Source organism: Octopus sinensis, linkage group LG11 (genome assembly GCF_006345805.1).
Source record: "Octopus sinensis linkage group LG11, ASM634580v1, whole genome shotgun sequence".
In the NCBI taxonomy this organism is placed as follows: Eukaryota; Metazoa; Mollusca; class Cephalopoda; order Octopoda; family Octopodidae; genus Octopus; species Octopus sinensis.
In genome coordinates, this window is record NC_043007.1 from 47,698,510 (window position 1) to 47,709,569 (window position 11,060).

An 11,060-nucleotide genomic window follows, 5' to 3' on the forward strand; every position below is an offset into this window, starting at 1 on the left:
CCTGAAAGTGACTTTTTGTCGATGGTAGTAGTGATTGAATTCTTGAGATATCTCTTTTGAATGTATTGTTTATAATATTTGCATAGGTGTTATTCTAAACAGAAGTAGTAGTAAAGAAAGGAAGGTGGTGGCGGAAAGGGAGAAGAAGAAGAAGGAGAAAGAGAAAGAAAGAATAATAAGAGAATGCGGGACGGTATGATAGTAGTAGGATGTTAAATGGTCAAATGACCTAAAAGTGACTTGATGTGAATTACAGCAGTGATTGGGACTGTTTTTAATGAATTTTTGGGTATCTCTTGAACGTATCATTTTTAATATTTGCTTGTGCGTTTGTGTTAATCTAAGGCAGTGATGGAAATGCCGTTTGTTGTAGATGCGTTCAAAAGGGGTCTGTATTTAGTAATAAAGAGAGTATTTTTACTAATTCGTTGGGTACAGGTTGTATTGTCCCTGAATTGGTAGAGGGGAAAAATTCTGAAGCTTGAATTTTTGTTATTGGCGCAAATGTCGATGTGTTGGCTGAATGCTATTTTTCTGTTTTAGCGAATTTTGATTTGGGATCTGTGCAGAACCTTCCTTTGACGTAGACTGTTTTTTGTTTTGTTTTGTTTTTTTGGCATGTGTATTGCTCTTGACACCCAGAGTAGGTTAGTGAGTATATCAGGTTCTCCGAAGCACATGTGAAGCTACTTTTCACTGTGAAACGTTGTCCCTGCTTGAAGGAGAACTCTGATCCCTCAATTAAATTGACGCATATCCCACAGTTGTGTCTTCCGCATTTTTTTACTGACGGCTCCTCTGTTGTTGCTGAGCATATTCGGGCTTGTGTTAGGAGACTTTTCATAGATTTGCTTTTTATGATGGTGTGTGTTTGGAGGATTAAGTTCATTCTGTGGTCCTTTTTTTTTTTAGCAAGGGAATGTTTTGAAGGATGGTGTCGAAGGCTTCATTGCTAAGAGGGTTGTGTGTGGAGATGTATGGTGGGGCTTTTGTTTGTAAATACTTCTTTAATTTGAGACGTCTGAGTTCGTGGATGTTGAGTTGTAGGGCATGTTGAAAGTATATGTCAATTAGTGAACATGGGTAGTTCCTGGTGATGAGTGTATCCTCTAGTTCATGTAGTCGTGTATTTCTGGTGCTTGCATTAGAAACTATAGTACATATCCTTTTTGCTAGGTTGAAGGGGATATTCATTCTGGTATGTCTGGGGTGGCATGAGTTGAACGGTAAATATTGCTTGGAGTCTGTGGGCTTATAGTATATATCTGTTTCTGTCACGTTGTTAGATTTCTTAATGAGGATGTTGAGAAAGGGAAGTTAATGATGGTTATATTCTATCGTGAATTGGATGTTTACGTCAAGTCCATTTAAAAGCGCTTGGAATTCTTTAAGTTTCTCTACCTTTTCATGTCAAAGAATGAAACAGTCATCCAGGTATTTCTTCCAGTTATTTTCTATGTAGAGGGAGAATGGGCCGCCGTATTTTTCTAGAACCTTACGATAAAGACTAATTTCTAGATATCCCATGACTAGGTTGTCAAAGGAGGGGACCATTCTCCCACCCATCACAATCCCCGATTTTTGTCGATAGAAGTTGTCTTTGAAAACGAAGAAGTTATTCTCCAAGTTGAATTTTAGCCCTTTCATCACGAATTCTGTTTTCGATGCGATGTGAGAGTTTGTTGGCGTAATTCTCTAACCAGAATTGAATTGCCTCTATTCCTAGGTCATGCGAGGAAAAGAATGATGTACCATCTAAAGTTAAAGAAAAGTTGAAAGAATAAAAGATAGCAAGTATCCATATTTCAAATATTGGGATTCCCTTGACTACCGTAATTCATTCAGATTTTCGTATGAAATAAATAGAAAATATTATGGGAACTCGGTACATATTATAACTAAATCCAGTGTTGTACGTGAGTAGTTTCACGGATCATGTCAATCAGAATCAGATTTTTTAATTAATTTTTTTAACTTAACAGTTTGAAACTTCAGCTACTGGCTGAATGTGTCAGAGGTTTTTCTATTCTGTAAATGAAAAAGTTTGGCTACTTTTTCTATCAGGTCATGCAACTACATATAGGCTCCGTTGTTAGTCTGTCTCACTAATAATTTTGTAAAAACGAGCCGAAAGTTGTTGTTCGCAAACAGCAGCAGTAACTTTCTTCAGCTGAATACACGTCATTGATTGGTTAAAGTTGCCCAAATACAACAACTTTAACACGAAATAACTTCTAAAATACAAAATTTTGTCGAAAATGTTAAGAGTAAACCGTGTTCTACGCGACACATTCCATCAGTATACGAAATTTCAAAGTGTTTAGTTAAAAAAAAATTAATTAAAACATCTGTACTTCAGATCGAAAAGGTTCCTGCACTCTTCTCCTGAATGCATAATTTATTATCAAATTTATATACTATGGCCCTTCGTTTTATGCTAGCAGCAATAGTATGCGCTATCATGTTTTATTTGGTTGTGGCTCATAGGAATTTGCGCAAGTTTACTTTAACCTTCCAGCGCTCAAGGAGGGGTTCTTTTTGACAGCCGTAATGAAGCTGGGTGATCGACCTGCTCTAATCTGGTGGGGGAACTTTTTGCGCTATAACGTGGTTAAGTATCTATTTAATTTTTTAACGCATAGTTCCGGTTCATCGGTATCGATATTGTTATACACAAGATCACTCCCGCAAATCATCTCCTCAAATTTCTCTATTGTATAATCAATATTTACAAATGGATCCAACTATATCCATGCTACTTATAATGCAATCTGTGAGATTGCAGGAATACCTGTAGTCTCTGAATCTGCAAGTGGGGTCGCCAGTGGTGCGGTGGCAGACATTCAGTGATATCTCTATTAATAAGTTCATGATAATCGAGAGGAAACATCATAAACTCAAACTCACAAAGCACCAAAACAAGGAATTAAAATTCACAATACCACGAAGGGAGAGTGTCTTCTACGATAGCCGCGACCAAAACCTTTTGAGTGGATGTGGCAGAAGGAAACTGAAAGAAGCCTGTCGTGTATGTGTGTGTGTCTTTGTGTCTATGTTTGTCCCTCCACCCACCGCTTGACAACTAGTATTGATGTATTTAAGTCGCCGTAACTCAGTGGTTGGTTCGGCAAAAAAAAACCCGATAGAGTAAGAACCAGGTTTTAAAAAAAAGTACTGGGGTCGATTCATTCGGCTAAACATTTCTTCAAGGTGGTGCTTCAGCATGGCCACAGTCTAATGACTGAAACAAGTAAAAGATAAAAGATAAAAGAAAAGAGATTAGCCACTGTGAAAATAGGAAAATGGATCCTATTTCGTAAAATAAACAACATCCTAATGCTTTGGGAGAAGGATTCTTTTCACTATGTTATTTGCTGTGACTTACCTATATGTAAACAACACCAGAAATTGGTACATCAGCAACAAACTACAATGGATGAAACAAGAGATCACAGTAATGATAATAACAGAAACAACTACTGCTTAGGAACAAGTCAGCGCTGATCGAGCACGGCTATCATCAAAAGCGTTCCAGCTATAACCATCAAGTCTCTATGTATAAGTAGGATTGTTTGTTCCTTCTCGAGCCATCCCTGGCTCATTAGGGCTGGTTTCCCGGTTTCCTTGGCGTACAGGTTCCCCACCTGGACGGGACGCCGGTCCGTCGCAGGTGAGCTGCAAGATGCGGGAGGAAAGAGTGAGAGAAAGTTGTGGCGAAAGAGTCAGCAGAAGTTCGTCATTTCCGTCTACCGGAGCCATGTGGAGCTTAGGTGTTTCGCTCATAAACACACACATCGCCCGGTCTGAGATTCGAACCCACGATCCCTCGACCGCGAGTCCGCTGCTCTCACCACTAGGCCATGTGCCTCCACATAAGCAGGATTAAACTTGAATATATTCTAGTTATATTTTTAAAACTATAAGGTACAATTGTGACAGATTTAGCAACTATTTCTCACTGGTCTAAGGTTCACGTAGAGGCAATCTTTCGTTGGATTGGGCATGTACTTTTATATTCTGTTTTTAGGCAAGAGCTTTTGTTTGATCTCCTTAAAATTATACCCTACTGTCTTAGAAAAAGAAGTAAAGAGGATCTGGCTGTGAGGTAAGTAACTTGCTTACCAACAACATGGTTCCAGCTTCATCCCACTGCGTGGCACCTTGGGCAAGTGTCTTCTAACATAGCCTCAGGCAAACAAAAACCTTGTGAGTGGACTTGATAGACGGACACTGAAAGCAGCACGTCGTATATGTATGTATGTATGTATGTATGTATGTATGTATGTATGTATGTATGTATGTATGTATGTATGTATATGTTTGTATGTCTGTGTTTGTACCCCCAACATCGCTTGACAACCGATACTGGTGCGTTTACGTCCAGGTAACTTAGAGATTCGGCAAAAGACACTGATAGAATAAGTACTAGGCTTACAAAGAATAAGTCCTGGGGTCGATTTGCTCGACTAAAGGCGGTGCTCCAGCATGGCCGCAGTCAAATGACTGAAACAAGTAAAAGAGCAAAAGAGTATGCCTGAATGATAAAATAGTCACAGCTGAAATTCCTATGATTGTGGGTGCAGCTAGGACAGGGATGACAAAAGACTAAAATGATAACTAGATTGAAATTCAGAAATCAGATTTAGTTCGAAGAAAGAGAGCGTCCATCTACCTAATCGATAATTACTTTCCTTACTATAATTATTTTATCATTCATCTTCTGTATCGCTATACAACTATGGCTAGTTTAAAATTTGTCAAGACGATGTAGGAACGATACAATAAAATATAAAATGGTCAAATAATTTCGAACTTACTTATTTCCCTTACTAGAAGTTATTTCCCATGAGTTCGAATTTGTGCAAGTTGCCTCCCTTGCTTTCATAACTTTATATAAACGTTACGTTGCTATTTTGAGTTTACATAACCTGATAATCTCATTACGTTCTCTCTTAATACTAAATATGCTAGCGTTGACAGAGATTATTCGAAATATTTGGACATAGTTTAAGATCTTTACTATACTCTGCAATATGTCTGATGTTTCTGGTTGAAGCTGTTCCGATCACATTCTCCAACGTGTTCAGTATCCACGTACGTTCCACTATGCACTTCAATATACTTTTCTATAAGATGTATACAAATGTGTGCGTGTGTGTTGTCATTGTTCAGTATTAGATCAGCCACACTCGAATACATCTATGATCAAAGACATTCTACTTCTGAACACCGTGTACTTTTAGAACATATCATCAAGAACCACATTATCCATTGTACCATTTTTTTATGTATATTGTAGGACGTAATGTCATAGAAATTTGGCTATTATTTCCAGCACATATTCGTGTACATCACTACAGCACCGTCCCATATGTGTGTATATTATTACAGCACTACTCTATATTTGTATATACCAACGTATCACCATCCCTATCAGTGTATATTACAACATTACCACTCCGTAACTTCTGTATCATCACTCCATTTGTATATATATATATTCCTATAGCACTACCCCATATCCCTATATACAACTGAATCATTGCCCTCTTATTTATGCATACCCACTCCATATATGGGTATACAACCTTCCCAGCCAGCAAAACCATATCAGGCCAATATCAAACCGCCTATATCAGTCCTACATCAGAAACTGTGTCGCTTTGATTTCAGTCCAATCTCATTTTGCAACATGGCACAATATCGGGCCAACATATTCCCCAATGTTGGGCTGATATAGTTGGTCACTGGCAGTCCAAAGCCATTCTCAAGTCACCAACTTAACCTCTGCTTCTGTTGCATTTTTCATAGTCTTGTGAACAGCCCCTGAAATTAATTAATTATGCTACTTAAAAGGAGTTCTTAATGTGAGAATAACAAATGTGCTCACATCCATTTACTCATGTGCTATTCACAAAGGCAAAACTCTACTAGCATAAATTACATGGATTTGACTAATTCTACAGTTGAAAACAGATACAAATACTCATAAACATTCACTACTGTTTTATGTCAGAAGCTACCAAAGCTAGTACATCCACTCCCCACACCCACAGTCTGGCTAAAACAGTACTCAAAGTGAATATTAATATCATCATATACCCAACCCAGGGCCATTTTCAGTCCAATGACCGCAAATCAAAATTTTTTAAATGCAGTTATTTTCAATACACTATGAGCAAAGAATAAAATGTATGCTCAAATGTAAAGCAAAATGTAGAATAATGGCCTTTTTGTCAAACATCAAAAGCAATTAACAGGGTTCCTGCAGGTTTTTAAAAAGAAAATTGAAGGTTTTTCAAGAGTATTTTCAAGCTAGATTCAAGGACCATCACGACCACTCCACAAAAAATTCAAGAGTTTCCAAGGACATCCTTCTGATAAAACATAACTATTTACATTGCTTAGGTTCTCAAATCATATTGTTTAAATATCACCCAATTGTTGACTAATGTGTAGCAATGTTTCCATGCCAGTGTTGGCAACACTGATAAGGAAACATTGCAAATATGAATTCAGATGATTGGTTAAAATAGAACACTTTTCTTCTGTAGTACGGGGAGTGAACTGAATATAAAACTTTTAAATAAAAATCCAAAGTTTTCAAGGATTGCTGTGTGTCTGAAGAATTTTCAAGGGCTTTCCAGGCCTAAAATTTTACTTTTGAAATTCAAGGGTATTCAAGGAATTCAAGGACCTGCGGGAACTTTGATTAAGAAATTAGTAAGGTTGCAGCATGATTTTCATTTTTAGGGTTATATATGTGGGCACAGGCTTACCTGCATAAGGATCTGCCAGCAATTATCCTCTCATATATAACATTTGGTATCTCAACATAGTGGTTAATCTCAATACTCTGAAAGCCAAACTAGCATATGTCCATTTTTCAAAGATAATTCTTGCATTTTTTCAGCAAAACCATACAGATACAGATATTGTAAGAAGTGGCTTGATGTGCCAGTTCTAAAGATATCCATATCTGTATGGTTTTACCGAGAGAGTTCCAAGAAATTTCAAGCTGTGGGCCAGTTTGATTGATGATTTGGGTAAATGGTAAACATAGATCTGAGCTCTTTCAAAAAGATATAATAGAAAAATTGCTCGTTTCACCTCCAGAATGCATAAACCCCATAACATTAATGTCAATACAACTGCTTTGTTAACTGGTTGAGTGTTGGAAGCAACTGTTGTGGTTTTAAAAAAATGTGGATTATCAGCAAAAGGTCACAATTCTGCTAATATTGACAATCAATATATGATTGGCTGTTGGCTGCACAGCATATGTAATGATGATAGCTCATCTTGAAAAATGTTCAAAAGCAGGTTTCTGTTTCTGAACTGATACACCTGCAAATACTGTTCCACCTGGGATGATTTGTTGAGTCATGCTAACTGTTGGACAGCCTCACCTCTCGTCTGTGATATCTAATAGTTCAGCTTAGAAAATGTAGTGCTGCCGATGGCTATGTCGTCAGCACTTCATCCAGTAAGATGAACTTCCTTACCTGAGTGGCATTATCACACCTGTGTAATTAGAGCACAGATATCAATTTGGGTTTGGTAGATATTGAATTGAGTTATTGGATATCAGCATATACTGATAATACACATATCAGCTCATCACTAGGAGATGGTTATTCAATTTGGGGAATTGGGTATACAAAGGCTGATAACTTTGATACTTACTGTGAATCACTGATGAAAGTTTCAACTGGCCAAATGAAGGTTTGCCTTTTTTGCCATACCAGTTATATAGCTTGCTTAACTTTCTGGTCAGGATGTTGCATACTGTGTCACTAGAATTTTTACCCCCAAGCACAACAAAGTAATTAACCTGAAAATGGATGGATTCTGTTACAAAGCTTTACACTCTACAAGCTAAATGACTGATAATACATTCACACTTTATATTAGGAGAACACAAAAAAGCACAGCTGATATGAGAGTATAGAAAATTTGTCAATCATTTCAAACATATTTGAATTATAAATTAGATGTAAGGGCTTCAACAATTTTGTTTTAATGACAGAGTGATAAATTTGGGTTGGTAAATATAAGGGCCCAGAAAGATATCTCATCATTAAATTATATATGGTGCACAAAGTCAATTTCAGAATCTAGGCTAGTTTGTGGCAAATAGTGACAACATACAAATAGGATCAAGGTTTGCAAATTGTTTATGCATATGATGTCCACTTGTCAGAGGATTTAAACCCTCTGCCATTCACTGACTTATCTTATTTTACCAGTAAAACAGAACTTGTAAACCACAGTACACAAGCACCATGTTACTTTCTAAAGTTCCCGCTGGAACCTTAATCAAATAATCTTTTCAACTGAATAACAGGTTGATGCGCTTAAATATTTTTAATTACCATACATTCACAACAAATCAAATCTGAAGTTATGAGTACTGAGATGAGCACACAATGATGGGTGTGAGTTTCTTTGGTGTGTGTGCGGGATATGGAAACATGCATGTGAAGAATGAAGGAAGCAATCGTCACATGTAAGTGGACAGATCAGTTAGAGAGGGACAGAGAAGTTATTAATGAACCAGCAGGTAAAACCATGAAAATGTAAAATGTACAACTTACCATGTTATTTTGAACTGCCTATCACTTAACTTAGCTTCCAAAGCCTCAACATCCTCTTGACTCTCATAAGGGTAATGAATTGTGTTGGGGAGATTTCTTGTCTCCGAAATGGAGAATGAGGATGGAATATGTTGAATTAGCTGCAGTATAGACTGCAGCATTTCCCTCTGCTAGGACTGTTCCTCTCAATTTTTTTCAACTGTGGTGAATAGCAGCTGATCCCGAACTGAAACAGAAAATAGAAAAAAAAAAGGTAGAGTTATGATATACTTGCTGAGTATACTTCATGACATTAGTAGTTTACAGATATACTGAGAATAACACATAATCAATAATAATCTCATTTCACATTTGCTTTCTGGAATCAGAGACATCACTAAACCAACAATCAATTATCTGTAGCCTTATATAAGGTCTAGTATAGCACTAATATTTATTTGTCCTTTCTAGTGTGCCATAGTTAGGGGTAAGGGTCTCATATTTCAGAAATGGGAGTTATGATATCTATTTAACAGGGAAGTGGAACCTTGTTTCAGTGCCCCAGGGGCCTCTAGAATAGTAAAAGACACCAAAGTTAATATTACAGTATTATATTCCTCATGCTAATACAAGCAAAGTTTTTATACCTCTTCACCCAAAAGAGAAAACGTCCAACATGGAGATGTTGTGGCTAGCTGAAGCTAAAACTTATGATATCCTCACACAAATATCAACAGACCAATTAGGATGAGTTATACAATTTATTGTTTTTAAGTAATCCTTTAGAAACAAGATAGGTTAAATTGGTAAAATTCTTGAAAATGCATTTTGTCTTTTGACTCTACCTTCATTTACCTGCCAAATATTTCTTAAGTAATGTAATTATGTATCAGGGTGAAAGCAAACATTTCAAACATAGCTCTCCATGAAATGACCCCAAGAGCTGCTTTCAAACACAGAATGTTTTATTTTTCTGTTTGTAAATAAATTTGAAACCACTTTCCACATACGCTAAAGTATACCAACGATATAATATTGTCTTACCATGCAACAACTGTTCAGATTTTCCCAACAAGTTGGGAGGAGCTACATTTGCACTTCTTTCTTTTGGCATATAGTGAATGTCAGTTGGCTGTGGATATCTGCTTGGCTCTGGAGAAGACAAGCGAGGTTGAGATACTCTCTCTCTTTTGGAAGCTGAACGACAGGAGGTGGCTTTGGAAGCATCCGTCTTTGATACTCAGAATCATCATTTGAGAAAACTGGTGCCCTATAGAAAATAAAATGAAAAATAAACAGGGAATTACATGTACTTCCTTTCACACAGTAAATAACATGGATATATGTTTGTCAAAACATAACCTTAGAACACATTGCAACTCGTACAAATGTTTATAATAAGCCTCAAACCTGTAGTGCTATCTATGGAAATTTCTGACAGCCTATCCACACTTTCATGTAAAAGGAAAGGTGGATGGTGAGTGGGGACTCAGAGTATCCTCAGGAACTGATATTCGGCCCTATTTCCAATGCAAATAATAAATTCAGCAAACATAGAGTGATCCTCACTGTCAGATATGTTGATAAACCCCAAGACATAAAAAAATAAATGAACATCTAAAAGGGATTCACTAATTATTAAAGAACTGTTTGTCTGAAATTTGTAGACAAGCTATCTGTAGCCCTCCTAATGATATCCATTTCTGTAGGATTTCATTGAGAAATTTGAAATATATTTTGAGCTGTGGCAGGTTTATGTTGGTTTATTTTCTGTTTGTTTTTGGCTACGCGTACCAAAACGAATAATCTGTCAAATGTTGATAACCATTCAATTATTAGCTTCAAATGTAAACGTCATAATGTTTGTTGATGCTTCAAAACAACGATTTTAACAACTTTTTTTCATCCTAATTTAACGTAAATTAGAAGTTTGGATCCAAGTTTTGAAAATCGTGTGCACTATTCTAAGCATTTTTAGTCTTATTTACGACACTAGGTAAATCATGTATTTTTCTTTTCTTTTTTTTTTTAATTTTAATATCCTAACTTTCGACAAGGATATTGAATTTCCCTGGTATCGATATGGAAAATGAAAGGATTGCATTATGAGTTGCTTCCCCTGTCCCTGCTTGGGACACAAGAATATTCCGATGTGGAGTACTGTTAAAGAAAATCACAATACTGCTACAAATACAATTTTTTCTGCATGGACGATGATAGTAGTAAACGGAACTGACAATGAAAAATTTTAAACATAAAATAACACCGTTTTGATGTATTGATGACAGGCCGATATCGGCAAAAAATTACCGATATTCCGCTGATCACCCAATATCGGCCCGATATGGTCATGCTGGCTGGGTTACTACCGCTTTATTTGTATGTATATATTTACATATGCACACAAGCCATAGTTTGCTTTTGCATGGCTGACCCGGACCTAAACGACAATAATAACAGTCCTATATTATACTTCAGATAAGA

At 36.7% G+C, this 11,060-nt stretch overlaps 1 long non-coding RNA gene across 1 annotated transcript; it reads left to right on the forward strand.

Annotated features, from left to right (window-relative positions):
• The first annotated feature begins 3,159 nt into the window (after positions 1-3,159).
• On the forward strand, positions 3,160-10,825 carry LOC118765271. The gene is made up of 3 exons (XR_005001110.1): positions 3,160-3,171; positions 7,952-7,958; positions 10,746-10,825. It is a non-coding gene; the product is annotated as an uncharacterized LOC118765271 (long non-coding RNA).
• The last annotated feature ends 235 nt before the right edge of the window (positions 10,826-11,060 follow it).